General features: G+C 42.7%; 2 long non-coding RNA genes across 2 annotated transcripts; one reads left to right on the forward strand and one right to left on the reverse strand.

The window, feature by feature from the left end:
• Window positions 1-61: 61 nt before the first annotated feature.
• On the reverse strand, window positions 62-6,116 carry LOC105354480 (uncharacterized). Its single transcript, XR_909090.4, has 3 exons — window positions 5,050-6,116; window positions 1,615-4,478; window positions 62-1,531 (listed from the first exon to the last, which is right to left on the reverse strand). It is a non-coding gene; the product is annotated as an uncharacterized LOC105354480 (long non-coding RNA).
• Window positions 6,117-9,658: 3,542 nt separating this feature from the next.
• Window positions 9,659-17,195, forward strand: LOC111947690 (uncharacterized). Its single transcript, XR_013657289.1, has 2 exons — window positions 9,659-17,006; window positions 17,082-17,195. It is a non-coding gene; the product is annotated as an uncharacterized LOC111947690 (long non-coding RNA).
• The last annotated feature ends 1,868 nt before the right edge of the window (window positions 17,196-19,063 follow it).

The following is a 19,063-nucleotide window of genomic DNA, read 5'->3' on the forward strand; positions in this document are numbered from 1 at the left end:
TGAAGAAGCTCAGATAATACTCTGTTATGGAAATACTGAGAATTAAAAGTAAGTAACAAAATAATGAGAAAAAATGTGTTTAATTATGCATATTTCTTCAAATTTCACTGAAGAAATTAGAGGACAGTATAGGCTCCAGCAGCCTTGTGACCCCAAAAGGGACAAAACGGGTTCAGAAGATGAATAGAAAATAAGAAATAAAGCAAAATTAGAAGGAAAAGTTATGTCAGTTATCTGCAGGTATTCGTAGATTGGTACTATCGCACATATAAATAAGAAAAAAATGACAATAAAAAAAAAATCAAGATGACAGCAGTGATGGCAGCAAACAAAAAAACAAAAGTTAGATAAAATGTATAAAATAGAACAGAATGAAAGAAAACTTGATTGATTCCATAAAAGTCAAATTATCTTGTTACCATAGCTCCAATAAAATGACAGATAAATAAAAATAAATAAAAATAAATGTGCTTAAAAATAATAACAAGAACACGTGTCCAGTGTCTGAGAGACAATGTAGAGTCTAGCATCTGATGGGAAGAAATCTCAGCAAAAGGACTTCTTTTCTGCAATGACGTGTTGCAGACTCCACAGTCAGGGATGTGAAGTGTCATGTCTGGATCCTCCCAAGTGATGACATCACTGTCATTCTGCACAAAAGAAAACATGACTTTTAAAAAATAATTAATGTGTTTTATTTGTCACAGGGAACATATAGAAAAATAAAAGTCCAGTAGTATTTTCAGAAGTGTAAATAAAAAAAGTGATAAATGGAGCTTCTTTCTTGCCGTCTGCAAACATTTGACATAAGTGTACTTGTTGGCCACTAAAACTAGACAACCATGCTTAATCAGGTGAATCCGAACGGACTATGAAAATGCAGCTGAGAGAAAATAGTAGACTACCAAAGAGTCAATCTGATTCTGCAGAACTACGTACATGATGACGTCACGTTCAAGTTTCCCGGTGTTTCAAAAGCCCCCACCCTGTAAAAAAATAAACTTTACCCTGTAAAGTTTGTAGCGGTGCCGATAGCTTCGCTAAGGTGGGTGCTATTGTGCTTTGAAAATAGTAAACCAATTGCTGCGGTTCTGTGTTTCACGAAGAAGAAACGGCGGTTGCCGTGGATACGCTATTCTGAGGTGTTACGTGACTTCCACCTCCTGAGCTTTATTTAAACTCGCGCAGATACAGAATAACAAAAACTGTGTCATGGCTACAGAACACTTTTTGACCCAGACGCTGGAACCCGGAAGAAACACAGAGGAGGACGAACGTGGCAGGTAAGGGGTTTTAATCAACAGGTAGGTGATAGAACGAGAGCAGGATCTTGAGTTCCCAACGAGTAAAGAGCAGACTTCGGTGGCGTCACTGGTGGATTCTTCCGCAGACCTTCGGAAGGAGTCGACGTCGGAGGAGGTCCGAGAAATGGCGGGAGACGGCAGAGGCTCGAGGTGTGACCAGCAGGAGAAGACAGAGGGAGGGCTCCAGACTGAGGCAAATCCTGGCCACCACTTGTGACAATGGATTCCTGGAGGTAAGTATAGACAGAAGTTAGGCGCAGGCTTGACGAAACAAAGCAACATGAACGAGACGTGATGACCAACTATGCACCATCAACGGATTGGCGAAGAATGATGATCCTGGAGCTCCTTAAGAAGGCAGGTGAGGCGATGAGGTACGTGGTCGCAGCTGGGATGAATCAGGAGCCAAGCGGAGAGGAAAGGGGGAGGAGTCTGACAGAGGCACCATATCAAACGGTGTTGTATTAAATGTTATGAAAGGGTATAATTCAGTGCAGACTGTTTGTTTGACAATGAGATAATAAAAAGAGAGAACGTGTTACGTGAAGAGAAGGCTGAAAACTGAATGTTATTGAATTGGAGAGTAAAGATTGGTGGGTCTCATGCATGGTAAAACATGACAATCTGTTAGACATACGTATGTAGAGAGTATTTTCTGAAGGCTATAAAAAAACGAGATTATAAGGTAGTTGTTGATATAAACGGGCACGACAATGGGGGGGCTAAACATATCTAGGCAAAGCCCTTTTTGCAGCAGCTATGCAAAGCCCTGCATGGCTGTTGCAAAATGCTATCATAGCCGGCTGCCCGTTCATTTACAAGATCCAGTTTAAAACAGTTTTTTTTAGTCTTTTTTACTTACCTTCTGTTCCTCCATTAGCGAAATGACCTCCTCCGGCAACCTTTGAGCACGCAAAAAGACACTTAACTTACAGACGTCAATTTAGTTGGTTTCACTCCTGCAGCTCCTCACATGCGCCAGTAGCGCGTAATTCAGAGATTAAAGTCAGAATTCAGAGATCAAAGTCAGAATTCAGAGATCAAAGTCAGAATTCTGAGATCAAAGTCAGAATTCTGAGATCAAAGTCAGAATTCAGAGATCAAAGTCAGAATTCAGAGATTAAAGTAAGAATTTTTCTGTCCTTTTTTTTTTTCTTTCTCCATGGCCCTTATCCTCTTCCATAAAGGGGGATGAACTGGTTTAGTTTAAAGGAAAAAAGTTTTACTTTTTATCAGAGTTGTATGAGTGAAACTTGTTTTAAAAAAAATGAAGTAACAGTTTCAATAAAATAGGAATTTGTCCATCACCATTACTCTGTGAGGCCGAGCGAATCAAAAGCTGTAGCAAACTCAGAAATTAACTGCAACATTTCTGTGGAAAGAGTCAGAAAGAACGGATAATATCCCATTCAGAGGCCATCAGAGCGTGCACAAATGCACATGTGCACGCTCAATTCGCGCTTAATAGAGGAACAGATGAACTCCTCAGTTCAGAGGTTAACTTCTTGCAGAGCTGGGCTGGCTCTGTCAGGTGCATTTGCATGTGCAGAGTGCAAGGACTATGATGAGTCAAATTGAGGGTTACTAATTATAGCCTGGGGGGAAGTTTTTCCTCTCTGCTCATCATCTGCAGGCTTTAGCAGAGAAAGGGAAGAAGCTGTTAACGGGCGTGAGGTGGGCGGCAGCTCCTTTCACCATACATCCGGCCTGTCTTCTTCCTCTGCCGTGCACGCCCACCGTGAACGCTCCCTACATCTGGACTTCTTCAGAAAAACCCCAGAGCTCCTTTTCTGAATCAGTTGTATTCTAGTTTCCATCAGCAGGAAGCTGAGACACAACTCTCAGCTCTTGCTGTCATTGTTTTCAGTAAAACATGAATGAATGAAAACAGAAAATCAAAGCTGCAGCTAAAGTCTCTGCACAGCTGAACTGAACTGCATCTGCAGTCAGGATGTCATTTTATTTTCACAATCAAGCCTCCCAAATGTTAGAAACAAAAGTCCAAATGAAGTTACCAGGAAAAAAGATTATGTCCCTGGTGTGAGGCACGGAGGAGGTTTTATTATGGTCTGGGCCGCCTTGAGGCTGCAAATTGGAAGCCCATCAGTCATTCTGGTTCTACCCAGTGTCAGAAAGCCTGCGTCAGTCTACATGGGTGTAAATGGTAAGTAGCAAATGCTTGTATAGCAAACTTGACGTGAAAGAACCAAAAAAAAAAAAAAATTCTACTGAACATCAGTTTGGAGTCCCTGTTTGGTTTGCATGTGTTGGTTTAAAGGTTTTTCCTTATTCCTGTAGTTTTTTTTAATGGTAAATGTCGTGTACCTGTATAGCACTTCTCTACCTTCCTCAAAGGCCCAAAGCGCTATACAGTCACTGTCCAATTCACACACATTTACACACTGATGGCGGCTCTGCTGCAGAGCACTGGCACCAACCTTCCACCAGAGGCAAGGTGTGGTTCAGTGTCTTGCCCAAGGACACTTTGACACATGGCAAGGCAGGAATCAAATCCGCAATCTTCTGATCAGCGGTTGCCCGCCCAACTACTGCTCCACAGCCCTACATTTAAAGTTGATTGTCTTCCCACACTAGCATTTAAACCAAACGCCTGAATGAACAGGTAACGTTCTCTGAGACAAAAGGTCTTGAGGTGAGAAAACACATTTTATACTAAAAAATTTGATGATATAAAAATATTTGCAGTAGACGGAGGCTGTGAAGGGCAGAGCTGCATGCTGGGAAGTGGAGGAGATGGTTTGTGTAGTGGAGAGGAGCTGTCCTAAAACTTGTTGGATGAGAATCTCATACTGAAATGGCTAAGAAATCCTTTCATCAAACATGTGTTTGGATGTTTTAATGAACAATGGAGCTAAATTTCATAACTCGCCAATTAACCTTCAGATTGGTTTTAATTTGAGTTCCAAGCCGGGGGGGCTGCACTGTTAGGAGACATCCGTCCATGTCATTATGAGTTCCTGTCTGTGGAACCGAAATGTGAAGCTTCCTTGCAGGACAAAGTCAGTGTGATTTCAAAGAAAAACATCTGTGATTTACGTTCAATCTTTCTGGTCCAGTAGCAGTGGTCGGTCGCTGGGCTGCAGCTGTCAGAAGCAAAGTCTGACTTTTCCAAAGGGACTTCCTGATGTGGTTATTTCTGGTTTTGTTCTTCTCCTGAGGATGAGGCAAGATTAAGCATTATCAACAATCTACCTTTGGAGAATTTCCTTGTCACCTCTAACCCTTGCAAGGATCAGATCTGCTGGGCCAAAAAGAAAAATGAAGACTTATTCCACCAGTGACACTTCAAGACCAAGAGATACGTAGGACAAAATCTTCAAGAAGCCCAAACTAGAATATGACTTCTTTCTCAGGGACAAACGAGACAAATTAAAGCTCAAGACATGTTTCAGAGTGAGGAGATGGAGGTGAAGCCTTTGATAGTTAACACCAGAGAACTGCTGACCCTGTCTGACACTGTGTTGGACTCTGGCGGATGCAGCTGAGACGTTTAAAAGCAAGACTGTTGACACTGAGTAAGCCAGCACTCATTTTCCCATGATCCCTTTGTATACACTCATCTCCTGTGTTTTGAGCCAGATGCCAGCTCAGATGAAGAAAACCGTGCATGGATCAGTACTAGGGGTGCAACGATTCATTTTAAAATAATTCAGATCATAACTTGTGGTCACTGATACAATTCCTTGTCGATATTTATTCATTTTGAACGATCCGATTCTCTGACCTGAAGTGGATCCAGATTATCTTCATCCAAACTTCCAGCAGTGAGACTCAGACAGAAATTCCTGCTACTGAACAGTGAAGTTTTCCAGATTCTTGGATTTCTTCCAGATCATCAAGTGGAAATGAAATCTGTGTCCAAACAAACAAGTAAACTAGAATGAATGTCAAATCCATTCACATGTTAGTTTCCTAAAGTTCACCACTGTTGTTTTTCCACATCCAGAGAATCCAAAGGGGAACATTCTTAGAACATTCTAGACACTGGATGGTCACATGACTTGCATGTCTTTCCAAGATTGATTCTATCATCATTTGTCTCATTTTGAAACAATTTTTTATTGGTTTAGGTCGATTCAATTCAATTTGGCCTGAGAAAGATCGATCTGGTTGGGTTGCAGGAATAGAAATCTATTTTTTTATTAATCGTTACACCCGCGGAGTAGGGACAGTGTAGTCTGCCAATTGTAAATTTTGCATAACAGCTTTTTTTTAACTGCATTTTTGTCATCTACTCCTGATTTACAACTGCGCAAATTGGATTTGCGATACTAAATTTGCCTAATGGAAACACAACAATTTCGAAAGAGACTCACATTGATCGAAAAAAAGTGTTTGTAGGAGGTGGTTTTTGAGGCATATTGAAATTGACTGGTTAGCGCTCTTGCCTCACAGCAAGAAGGCCCCCGGCTGGGGGACCTGAAACAGAACATCAATGGGGGACCTTTCTGTGTAGAGTTTGCATGTTCTCCCTGTGCATGCGTGGGTTCTCTCCGGGGTCTCCAGCTTCCTTCCACTGTCCAAAAACATGCTTCATAGGATAATTGGCAACTCTAAATTGTTCATAGGTGTGAGAGTGAATGGGTATGTGATTGTGGATACTCTACACTGTGACAGACTGGCGACCTGTCCAGGGTGTCCCCTGCCTTCGCCCACAAGTGCCTGGGATAGGCTCCAGCAGCCCCGTGACCCTGAAAGGGAAAAATGGATTAGAAGATGAATGAATGAATGAATGAGCCCCTTCCAGATAGAGTCTGTGCTGCCAGCTGCAGTGTGGTTCACCTTTCATGGACTCGCAGTGTTATAGATATTCTTTAGAGCAATTTTAAATGTTTTTTAAACATATATATATACACATATATAATCTAGCCGCAGGGGTTGCAAGCCAGTTGCCTCTGTGCCGGTCCCAAGCCCGGATAAATAGAGAGGGTTGCGTCAGGAAGGGCATCCGGCGTAAAAATTGCCAAAATAACCATGCGAATCATCCACAACACTTTACACATACCGGATCGGTCGAGGCCCGGGTTAACAACGACCGCCACCGATGCTGTTAACCTACAGGGTGTCGGTGGAAATTTGACTACTGTTGGTCGAAGAAAGAGGGGAGGCAGAAGGGTCCGTGGCCAGAGAGAGAAGGGAAAAGGCAGGAACATAGGTTTGAGAATAGGGACTCTTAACGTTGGCACAATGACAGGGAAAGGCAGAGAGCTGGCAGACATGATGGAGAGAAGGAAGGTAGATGTACTGTGTGTGCAGGAGACAAGGTGGAAGGGCAGCAAGGCACGTAGTATTGGAGGAGGATACAAACTGTTCTATCATGGTGTTGATAGGAAGAGAAACGGGGTAGGAGTGATTCTGAAGGGGGAGTTTGTAAACAGTGTTCTAGAGGTGAAAAGAGTCTCAGACAGGATGATGAGCCTAAAGTTAGAAATTGAAGGGGTGATGGTGAATGTAGTCAGTGGGTATGCGCCACAGGTTGGCTGTGAGTTAGAAGTGAAGGAGAGATTCTGGAGTGAGTTGGATGAGGTCATAGAGAGTATCCCCAGAGGAGAGAGAGTTGTTATTGGAGCAGACTTTAATGGACATGTTGGTGAGGGCAACAGAGGTGATGAGGAGGTGATGGGCAGGTTTGGTGTGAAGGAAAGGAATCTGGAGGGACAGATGGTGGTGGACTTTGCGAAGAGGATGGAAATGGCTGTAGTCAACACTTACTTCCAGAAGAGAGAGGAACATAGAGTGACATACAGAAGTGGAGGTAGGAGTACTCAGGTGGACTACATCCTATGCAGACGAGGTCATTTGAGAGAGGTTATTGACTGCAAAGTGGTGGTAGGAGAGAGTGTAGCCAGACAGCACCGCATGGTGGTGTGTAAGATGACTCTGGAGGTCAGGAAGAAGAAGAGAGGGAAAACAGAAAAGAAGACCAAGTGGTGGAAGCTGCAGAATGAAGAAACTTGTGAGGAATTTAGGCAGAAGTTGAGACAGGTCCTGGGTGGTCAGGATGAGCTTCCAGATGACTGGGAAACTACAGCAGAGATTATAAGGGAAACAGGTAGGAAGATGCTAGGTGTGTCATCTGGAAAGAGGAAAGACGGTAAAGAGACTTGGTGGTGGAATGAGGAAGTACAGGAATGCGTCCAGAGGAAGAGGTTGGCTAAAAGGAAGTGGGATGTAGAAAGGACTGAGGAAGGTAGACAGGAGTACAAGGAAGCGCAGCGTAGAGTGAAGAGAGAGGTGGCAAAGGCCAAACAGAAAGCTTACGATGAGCTATATGACAGGTTAGACACAAAGGAAGGAGAAAAGGACTTGTACAGGCTAGCCAGACAGAGAGACAGAGATGGGAAGGACGTGCAACAGATAAGGGTGATTAAGGACAGAGATGGAAAGGTGCTAACAACCCAGGAGAGTGTACAAAAAAGATGGAAGGAGTATTTTGAGGAGCTGATGAACGAGGAAAATGACAGGGAAAGAAGGGAGGAAGATGTGGTTGTTGTGGAGCAGGAAGTAGCAGAGATTGGAAAGGATGAGGTTAGAAAGGCTCTGAAAAGGATGAAGAGCGGAAAGGCCGTTGGTCCTGATGACGTACCTGTGGAGGTATGGAAGTGCTTAGGAGAGACAGCAGTGGAATTTCTAACGAGGTTGTTCAATAGGATTTTAGAGAGTGAGAAGATGCCTGAGGAATGGAGGAGAAGCGTTCTGGTCCCGATCTTTAAGAACAAGGGTGACACGCAGAACTGCAGCAACTATAGAGGAATAAAGTTGATGAGCCACACAATGAAGCTGTGGGAAAGAGTAGTGGAAGCCAGGCTTAGGAAAGAGGTGGAGATTTGTGAGCAGCAGTATGGTTTCATGCCCCGTAAGAGCACCACTGATGCCATTTTTGCTTTGAGAATGTTGATGGAAAAGTACAGAGAAGGTCAGAAGGAGCTGCATTGTGTGTTCGTAGATTTAGAGAAGGCGTATGACAGGGTGCCGAGGGAGGAGCTGTGGTACTGTATGAGGTCGTCTGGAGTGGCAGAGAAGTATGTCAGAGTAGTTCAGGACATGTATGAGAGAAGTATGACGGTGGTGAGATGTGCTGTAGGTCAGACAGAGGAGTTCAAGGTGGAGGTGGGACTACACCAAGGATCAGCTTTGAGTCCTTTTTTGTTTGCTATGCTGATGGACAGGCTGACAGACGAGGTAAGACAGGAATCTCCCTGGACAATGATGTTTGCGGATGACATTGTAATTTGCAGTGAGAGTAGAGAGCAGGTGGAGGAACAGCTAGAGAGGTGGAGGTTTGCTCTGGAAAGAAGAGGCATGAAGGTCAGTCGTAGTAAGACAGAATACATGTGTCTGAACGAGAGGGATCAAGGTAGAAGCGTTAGGTTACAGGGGGCTGAGGTGAAGAAGGTGCAGGAGTTTAAGTACTTGGGGTCAACAGTTCAGTGTGATGGGGATTGTGGAAAAGAGGTGAAGAGGCGAGTGCAGGCAGGTTGGAGTGGTTGGAGGAAAGTGTCAGGAGTGTTGTGTGACAGAAAAGTGCCAGCAAGACTCAAAGGAAAGGTGTACAAGACAGTGGTGAGACCAGCTCTGCTCTATGGGTTAGAGACGGTAGCAGTGAGACCGAGACAAGAGGCTGAGATGGAGGTAGCGGAGATGAAGATGTTGAGGTTCTCCTTAGGAGTGACCAGGTTAGACAGGATAAGGAACGAGTACATCAGAGGGACGGCTCATGTTGCCTGTGTTAGGGACAAAGTCAGAGAAGCCAGACTGAGATGGTTTGGACATGTTCAGAGGAGGGATAGTGGACATATTGGTAGAAGGATGTTGGAGATGGAGCTGCCTGGCAGGAGGGCGAGAGGACGGCCAAAGAGGAGATACATGGATGTCTTAACAGAGGACATGAAGTTGGCTAATGTTAGGGTAGAAGATGTCCATGATAGAGTGAGGTGGAAAAGGATGATTCGCTGTGGCGACCCCTGATGGGAAAAGCCGAAAGAGAAAGAAGATATATACACATATATATTTTTAGTTCATTGTGTTCTGCATCCTGATTGACTGTAGACCATCGTCGATCATTCTACATACCATGTCTCTAGTACAAAAATGCATTTAGCTTGCCAAATTTTCATAGGCAAAATTTTTGATCACTAGCTGTTTGACTCTGCAGTTCTGGACTTAATCTTTATGAAAGTTTGAACTTTTTGAGTCTAAAGAAGAGTGGAAAGTCTGAAAATGTTTATGTCTGTCTGAGAGAAGTGTAGAATGTGTGCAGTAAGGAGTTTTACAGCCTTAAACGACCCTTAACCCTTTCAGAGTTACATGTTTATGATAATATATTATGTAAATGCAGTTTAAATTTATATATTTTATTGAAGTTCATGGGTTGTGAAATGTTTAATATTTGGTGATTTAATTTTATTTCTTCGGAGTGTACAGTGAATTTTGTTTGAATTATGTTCAGAAGAATAGGATTATTCTCGCGAGAATTTGAGCCTTTTATGTTGGCCGCAGGTGAGCACGTCTTTTGCTCACGAGGTTGCAACAATTAAGAGTTCAAGCTGGGAGAAAGAGCTGCAAAAAGAAATACCTTGGACTCAAAGAGACTCTTTTTCTTGACAAGCGGAAACGAGGTATTTGTTATGCTTGTTTTTGTGTTATTTTGTATTGTTCATTTCTCCTGAAACGTGTATAATGTTTTGTTATAGTTTTCACGGCGTAATGAAGGCGTAATGAAGGCGTAATGAAAGCGAAGGCACGCAATGTCCCACAAGAAGTGTGATGACCTGCAGAAGTACAAATAAACGCCCGTTGTAAACCGACCTGTGTTGTCATGAGAAGAGTCATAGTGAAAACTCGACTGCTCCACACGGGGAGGAGACAGGAGACTGCAGCGTGAAGCCCGCTAAGCAGAGCCGAGAGGCACGAGGAAGCCGACGCCCATTTCCTTACCGCGTGCAGGCAAGCATATGAAAGGACTGTCGGAAGCGCAGCTGGTCCATTGAATCCCAGAAAGTTAATTTCCAAAAAGTAAAGAAATATTGTAAAAAGGGGATTTAAAGGTTGCAGCTAAGGAAATAAGTTATTTGTTATCTTTGGAATTCTAAGGCGTTTCTACTATATTGTTACATATCAAGAAAATGTTTTTGTGACTTATTTAAAAAGAAAAAAAAAAAAGTTCATTTAAGGGGTTAAAATATTTGAAAGCAAAGTTAATACTACAGTTCATCAGTATTATTATTGTTATTTTAAATGTTTTTCCATTGCAATTTAGGCTTGAAGTGTTTTTAAATTTCATTTATTTAATTTAGTGACAGATCATTTGACTTTCATGTTTAGATAAGCTTATTACATTTGAAAATTTAAACAAGTTAAAAATATTGTCTAAAATATATATTCCTAAATATTTGCACACTTACTCACTTGATAAGATGTCACATGCACAAACACACAATCAAGAGGAGCAAGCTGAGCCATCTGCCCAAGTTGAAAATGTTCACCTTACTCCTGAAGAAGAAGCAAAAACACTACGAAGAAGTGAAAGAATTCGAAGCTTGACTGAAAAAGGAGAAGAACTCCAAAAAGAAAAACTGAAAGCAATGGAACGCAAGTACAAAATGACATATGAAAAGTGGAGATATCATGCAAGAATCAGTAAAGAAATTTTATCAGATAAAGTTTCCAAGGAGGAGCTAAATGAAATAATTGAGGACCTTCAAGTTACCTCTTCTGCTGTACAGGGAATGTACGATGAGCTGCGCCAAGTATGTACGCCTGAGTCAGACCTGCGGCGCAAGGTTGATACCTGTATGTCACTGTCAAGATTTATTATCCAAAGGGCTAAAAGACAGCTTCAAGGGTCACCAGCAGATGAAGATGAGGAACCTTGGCCAGATGTTGGATCAATCTTAAATTCAACAGTTTCGTCATCTCAGTCAATGTCTGATCGGTCAAAGTGTGATTCTTTTCACTCAAGTGTCCAATCAGCTAAAAGAAGAGAAGCTGCTGCAGAAGCTGCTGCATGTCAAGAGGTTTTGGCAGTGTTGGAGGAACAAGAAAAGGAAGCAGTTGAACTTCAAAGGCTGGAGGCTGAAGATAAAGAGCGTCTTGTTCAGTTTGAATCAGAGAAACAAGCTAGACTTCAGGCTATACAAGACAAACGTAGAAAACTTGAACGACTCGAAGAAGTCAAAAAGCTAAATGCTGCTAAAGCTAGAGTAGAAGTCTACGACCAAGCAGAAGTTTCCCTCATACAAGGTAACACTGAAAGAGTAAGTACTTCTCAAAAATTTCCCTTTGACAAAGTCATCATCTATGCTTCAAAGACCAAGACCTCCTGTGATTCCTAAGTCTTTTCCAGCCCCTGTTCAAACACTTGATGCCTCAAGTCCTCCATTTATTCCACAAGCAATCACATACCAAATGACGACACCCCTAACAACCACGACTCATATGCAAGACAGTGCAAACTTTGTTAGTATTTTAGCAGAAGCCATAAGTGCTAATCGTCTTCCAACACCTGTGCCCGCAGTTTTTACTGGAAATCCTTTGAAATTCAAAGATTGGCAAGTGTCTTTTCAGACACTAATAGACAAAAAAAATATACCAAAGAATGAAAAGCTGTTCTACCTTCAAAGGTACGTAGGCGGTTCTGCAAAAAAGGCTGTAGAAGGATTTTTCATGCTCGGAACAGAGGCTGCATATGACTCAGCGTGGCAGATTTTGGAAAAACGATTTGGTGATCCATTCATCATAGGGAAGTCTTTCAGGGATAAACTCTACAGTTGGCCAAAAATAAGTTCAAAGGATGCACATGAACTTAGAGAATTTGCAGACTTCCTCCAGAGCTGTGAAAAGGCTATGTCACATGTAAAGACCTTGGAAGTTCTCAATGACTGCAATGAGTGCCAAAAGATCTTGCTTAAACTTCCAGATCGGTTAGTTTCCAGTTGGAACCGCAAGGTTATGGAAACCAGAGAAACCTTTCACACGTATCCAAGGTTTAAAGAACTAGTGGACTTCCTCTCAAGAGAAGCAGATCTTGCTTGTGATCCTGTATTTTCAGTACAAGCATTAAAGAGTGTGGAAGGAGAAAAACCCAAACAACCAAAATATATACCAGTTCAAGCTAAGACTCTGTTCACAAACACAACAGAAAGAAGTAACCCACCATGTGCATTTTGTAAACATTCAGGACATTTCATCGCAGAATGTAAAAAGTTCTGTGAAAAGAATTTGCAAGACCGTGTTAAGTTTGTGCAAGCAGAAAAGCTCTGTTTTGGCTGTTTGAAGGCTGGCCACCAGTCAAAAAGGTGCTACAAAAGAAGTACATGTGGAAAATGTCAGAAGAAGCATCCCACCTGTTTGCACAATGATGACTTTAAAGAGCAGCAAAGGTCAACACTTCAAAATCCAAAGGATAAAATAACAGAAAATGAAAACACGAAGAAAACCACTGAAGCAGCAACATCAAACAGAGTGATACAAGAAAGTCAAATTTCACAAACCTCCTCCATAGTACCAGTTTGGGTATCATCCTCAAAGGAACCAGATCGAGAGATTCTTGTTTACGCATTATTAGACACCCAAAGTGATACTACTTTCATTTTAGATGAAGTAGCACAAGATCTCAACACCCACAAGGAAAATGTAAGTCTGCGTTTGTCCACAATGTCATCCAAGTTAGCAAGTATTTCATGTCAAAGGCTAACAAACCTACAAGTAAGAGGATACAACTTGGAAAGAAGAATCTCACTGCCACCAGTCTTCACACGAGAATATATTCCAGCAAATAGATCACACATCCCAACATCAGCTACTGCTCTAAAGTGGACTCATCTGGAAAAGTTGGCTGACAAGATCCCACCTTTGCTGTCTTGTGAAGTCGGCCTTCTTATTGGGTATAACTGCCACCAAGCCCTTCAACCAAAGGAGATTCTGCCTGGTAAAGAAACTCAGCCATATGGTCAACGAACTGATCTGGGCTGGAGCATTGTTGGCTGCTCACAATCCTCAAGTGATTGCGTTGACTCTATAGGAGTCAGCCACAGAATAATAGTCTGCCAAGTAACACCGTCTGCACAGTCATCAGTTGAACTCAGGAGAGAAGTAAGCTTTGTATGTCAAACTCAAATAAGAGAAATCACTTCAACAGAAATTATCAGAGCATTAGAGTCAGATTTCTCAGATCAAGCATCAGATGTTAATCAAGTCTCTCAAGATGACCTTCTCTTCTTGTCAAAGGTAAAGGCAGGCATCAGGCAGAAAGAAGATGGCCACTATGAACTCCCACTGCCATTCAGGGAGGACAAGCCTGAGCTTCCAGATAACAAAGGTTATGCACTGCACAGGTTAGCCTCATTAGAGCGACGGCTGCGAAAGAATGAACAGTACTTCAAAGATTATGTTCATTTTATGAATGACATAATATCAAGAGGAGATGCTGAAAAGGTTCCACATTCTGAGTTGGATAACCAGCCTGTATGGTACATTCCACACCATGGGATTTACCATCCACACAAGCCAAGTAAGATCCGTGTGGTGTTTGACTGCTCAGCTAGATACAAAGATGCCTCTCTAAATGACCATCTTCTTACTGGGCCAGATCTCACAAACACCTTAGTTGGTGTGCTTTGCCGGTTCAGAAAAGGTCCAATAGCTATCATGTGTGATGTTGAACGGATGTTCCATCAATTTCATGTTTTAAGTGACCATCAAGACTACCTCAGGTTCTTGTGGTGGGAAAATGGAAATCTAAGCTCCGAACCTGCAGTGTATAGAATGAGAGTACACCTGTTTGGAGCTGCCTCATCGCCAGGCTGTTCTAATTTTGGACTCAAATATTTGGCATCACAGGGCCACGGAACCTTTAGCAAAGAGGCTATCAATTTCATTCAACGAAGCTTCTATGTTGATGATGGCCTAATAAGCTGTGAAACTCCATCTGAAGCCATACATCTGGTGAATGAGGCAAGAGCTCTATGTAAAACTGGGAATCTTCGTCTCCACAAGTTTGTCTCTAACCATCCAGAAGTCTGTGCTGCAATACCACCTGCAGAACGTGCACAGAGTGAAGACATAAACATGGCTCTTGGTGAACTTTACATCGAGCGTGCTTTAGGTGTCCAGTGGTGTGTTGAAGTTGATGAATTCCAGTTCAGAGTTATTGTCAAGGACAAGCCCATGACAAGAAGAGGGGTTCTTTCAACAGTTGCTTCAGTCTTTGATCCCTTGGGATTTGTAGCTCCTTACATATTGCTTGGGAAGCAAATTCTTCAAGAGCTCTGTAAAGAGAAAGTGAGCTGGGACGAAGACCTCCCAGAGCAAATCAAGTCTCGATGGGAGTCATGGCTGAGAGACTTATCCCAACTGCCAACAATCAGGATACCAAGGTGCTACATATCTTCAAGCTTTGGCAAGTTCATACAGTATGAACTCCACAACTTTTCAGATGCAAGTTGTAATGGATACGGATCCTGTTCATATCTCCGAGCAGTAAGTGAATCAGGAAAGGTGTGTTGTTCACTTGTAATGGGAAAGGCAAGGGTGGCCCCCACCAAGCAGATGACCATACCAAGACTGGAGCTGTCAGCTGCAGTAACCTCAGCTCGGAACAGTGATACTGTCAAAGAGGAACTTGAGATTGAAAATTTGGATGTGTACTTCTGGACAGACTCAAAGGTTGTTCTTGCATATGTGAACAATGATGCAAAGAGGTTCCACACCTTTGTAGCCAACCGCATTCAGCGCATAAGGTCGAGCTCAGAACCAAAGCAATGGCATTATGTCAGTTCAGAAAACAATCCAGCTGACCATGCCTCAAGGGGGTTAACTGCATCACAGTTAAGAGAATCTAACTGGCTAACGGGTCCAGATTATCTCTGGCAACAGACACTTGAAATGCAAGTTGGTGAAGAAGAGATGGTGGGAGTTTTGGAAATATCAGACCCAGAGCTTCGCAAGTCTTGTGTCAACACTGTGAAAACAGAAACGGATTCAGTTGTGAACCGCTTCACCAAGTTTTCAGACTGGTCTAGAGTTGTGAAAGCTGTTGCCAGGCTGAGAAGATTTGTCCAAGAACGTAAGGGAGTACAACCAAGATCAAATGAGACAAGCAGTCTTGAGGAAAGGCGACAAGCCGAACTGCTTATAATTAAGTTGGAACAAAGAGAAGCCTTCGCAGAAGACATAAGGAAATTAAAACAAGGAAAAGTCAACTCTCTTAACAAACACAATCAATTACACCGTTTAAATGTTTTTCTTGATGACGACGGAGTCCTCAGAGTTGGAGGAAGGCTTTCCAGATCAACCCTGGACTATAGTGTAAAACATCCAGCTATACTTCCCAAAAGGTCTCATGTATCATCCTTGCTTGTGAAGCACTATCATGAGCGTGTTTGTCACCAGGGCAGAGGAATGACCATGAATGAACTGCGTGCGAATGGGATATGGATAATTGGATGTGGAAACATGGTCTCCTCACACATTTACAAATGTGTGAAATGTAGGAGATACAGGAGAAATACAGAAGTTCAGAAGATGGCTGATGCTTTCATAAATGCATTTCGAACCTTTGTGGCAATCAGAGGACCAGTTCGCCAACTAAGGTGTGATCAAGGCACCAATTTCATGGGAGCCAGGAAAGAGTTTTCTGAGTTGCTCAAGAAAGTGGAACCAGAACGTCAAAGAGCTCTTGGTTGTGAGTTTGTGGCAAATTTTCCATCTTCAAGTCATATGGGTGGAGTTTGGGAGCGCCAAATAAGAACAATCCGAAGTATTCTTGCAGTCATGCTTGACAAGACAGGCAACAGACTTGACACTACATCTCTGAGAACTTTTCTCTATGAAACAATGGCTATAATCAACAGCAGACCATTAACTGTGGAGCACCTGCATGATCCCACCGGACCAGAGCCTCTTACACCAAACCATATACTGACTATGAAATCTTCAGTCATACTGCCTCCTCCTGGACAGTTTTGCAGAGAAGATTTATATCTGCATAAAAGATGGAGAAGAGTGCAATTCCTGGCCAATGAATTTTGGCAAAGATGGAAGCGAGAGTATTTGCTAAACCTTCAACAACGTCAGAAATGGCAAAACTCAACACGAAACCTGAAAGTGAATGATATTGTGATTCTACAAGATGACAGCACACCAAGAAATGAGTGGAAGCTTGCTAGAGTCTTAAAAACCTATCCTAGTGAAGATGGCATCGTACGAAAGTTAACTCTACTTGTCAGTGAGACTACACAGAATAAAGGACATTCACACACTAGACTACTGCATTTAGATAGACCTGTTCATAAGGTTGTAACGCTTGTAGAAGCAGAGTGAGTAACCAAAGCAGTAGTGGTTTGACATGAAAATCCCATTTATTCTTCATAGGAGTGATTTTGGTGGGAGTGTAAATGCAGTTTAAATTTATATATTTTATTGAAGTTCATGGGTTGTGAAATGTTTAATATTTGGTGATTTAATTTTATTTCTTCGGAGTGTACAGTGAATTTTGTTTGAATTATGTTCAGAAGAATAGGATTATTCTCGCGAGAATTTGAGCCTTTTATGTTGGCCGCAGGTGAGCACGTCTTTTGCTCACGAGGTTGCAGCAATTAAGAGTTCAAGCTGGGAGAAAGAGCTGCAAAAAAGATTACTTTGGACTCAAAGAGACTCTTTTTCTTGACAAGCGGAAACGAGGTATTTGTTATGCTTGTTTTTGTGTTATTTTGTATTGTTCATTTCTCCTGAAACGTGTATAATGTTTTGTTATAGTTTTCACGGCGTAATGAAGGCGTAATGAAGGCGTAATGAAAGCGAAGGCACGCAATGTCCCACAAGAAGTGTGATGACCTGCAGAAGTACAAATAAACGCCCGTTGTAAACCGACCTGTGTTGTCATGAGAAGAGTCACATATTACCTTTGGCACACTAAAGAATGAATTTTATATGAAATATTTGTTATTTTCGCAGTTAATTTTCCTACCAGGAAGTAAGAAGACTCGATCTCTGAGGCACCGTGTTTCACTCCGTGTGGGTGCCGCCCATTTCATGATGACAACCTTGAGTCGGCCTTGGCAGCGTGTCTGCGTTTCAGCCATGAAAACAAACAACATCCAAACTTTGCAAAGATGCTAGTTCTGTGGAGAAAGTGTGTGTGTGTGGGTGTGTGGGTGTGTGTGTGTGTGTGTGTGTTTGTGTGTGTGTGTTTGTGTGTATGTTTGTGTGTGTGTGGGTGTGTGTGTGTGTGTGTGTGTATGCATGGGGGCTGTGCTGGCAGCACAAACCCTTCCTGGAAGGGGCTGCTCTTCACTGAAAGGATTTCTATTTGGACCCCAATGAGCACAAGCACGAAAGAATTATAGAAGGGTTATATTTGGCTCAGGCAGGACGAGGAAATCTGGCGGGACAAGAAGGAGTAACAACCGCTGGTGAACGGGGGTCACACAGGGATGGAGAGACTGTTAGGGACGCATGCAGGAGGTTCCACACAATCAGGCAGGAATGCGTGTTAATCTTACTTGGCGGTGATAACTTGTGAATGTTGATCAGCTGATGAAGTCGAAGCAGAGGTGGAGCGAGTGCACAACAGAGGGCTGACGTTGAGGATGGCGAGTGAGAATCTCCTTCGGGCTGTCTGAGTTGGTCAGGGGGTCCAAAGCAGGGGATTGGTCTGAGACAGAAACACAGGTCTGTAGTTCAAGAGTCTGCATGAACAGGGCACTTGCAAGTCGAGACAAACTGACACTGACTGCAGGCCAGCAGCTCCCAATAAAGACAGGTGTCATTAATCACCTGATTTTCTCCCACACTGACTGCGTGGATGAGGGAGGAGCGCGGCCATGACACTCACTGTCTGATGTCACAATGTGAGGAGCCACTCGTTTTCATGGACTTTGAAAGATATCTGCCCTTTAAAACATCTGTCATCATTGTTATAGATAAATATGACTATGTGGATTTTCCACAGTACTAGAAACGAGTTCTGAAATGGGCACAATCTCAAAACAAATCATATCAATTTTAATATAGCAAAAGAATTTCAATACATTTGAATTTAAAGAAACATTTGTAAAAGCAGCGGTTGTTTAGAGTGTTAAAGCATTTAAGCAATCAACATAAATTCTGATTCTATTGAATTGACTGAAACACTGAAAGAGCCAGCAGAAATCTGCAGGAGCAGCTGAGCGTTTTAGAGCAGACAGGCTGAACGAGCTGAAAGATGAAGAAGGCTGAAAATTCTGAAGATATGGCTCATGTGAAGCATTTTCAGCATTTGGATGTTGACTGACAGTTGTGGGTCTGTTTTTCTTCAAACCCACATCAGTGGAGGCTTTAAAAGTGAGAGTGTCTGGTCCACAGGGGCACACAGATGTTCTCACCGCCTTTGCTTGTTCTCAGGACCCTTGTGTGATTTTGGAGGGTGAGGGGGGTTGGACATGGAGTGTAGAAGGATTTGGACTTTTATAATACTAGGCCTGATTTCAGAGTATCCTCCAGATGCCAAAGAAGCCATCTTCCTGCTTCCCGTGTGAGTGGAAATCCAAGTCCAGGCTCCATCTTAAGGACCCCCACACACACACTCACAAACCCCAGCAGACCAGGGCACTCGTCAGGCTCCTCCACCATCCCGTCTCCTCCTCTGCTTTCCCCCATGGCCCCTAATAGCTCTTAAGCCTTCATTCTCACAGTGTGAGAAGCTTGACAATGAACATAAACCAAATTCCAGAGCAGCAGTGGGATATGGAAAAAAGCAC

This window comes from Oryzias latipes, chromosome 7 (assembly GCF_053564925.1).
Source record: "Oryzias latipes strain Hd-rR chromosome 7, Olatipes_Hd-rR_3.1".
Classification (NCBI taxonomy): Eukaryota; Metazoa; Chordata; class Actinopteri; order Beloniformes; family Adrianichthyidae; genus Oryzias; species Oryzias latipes.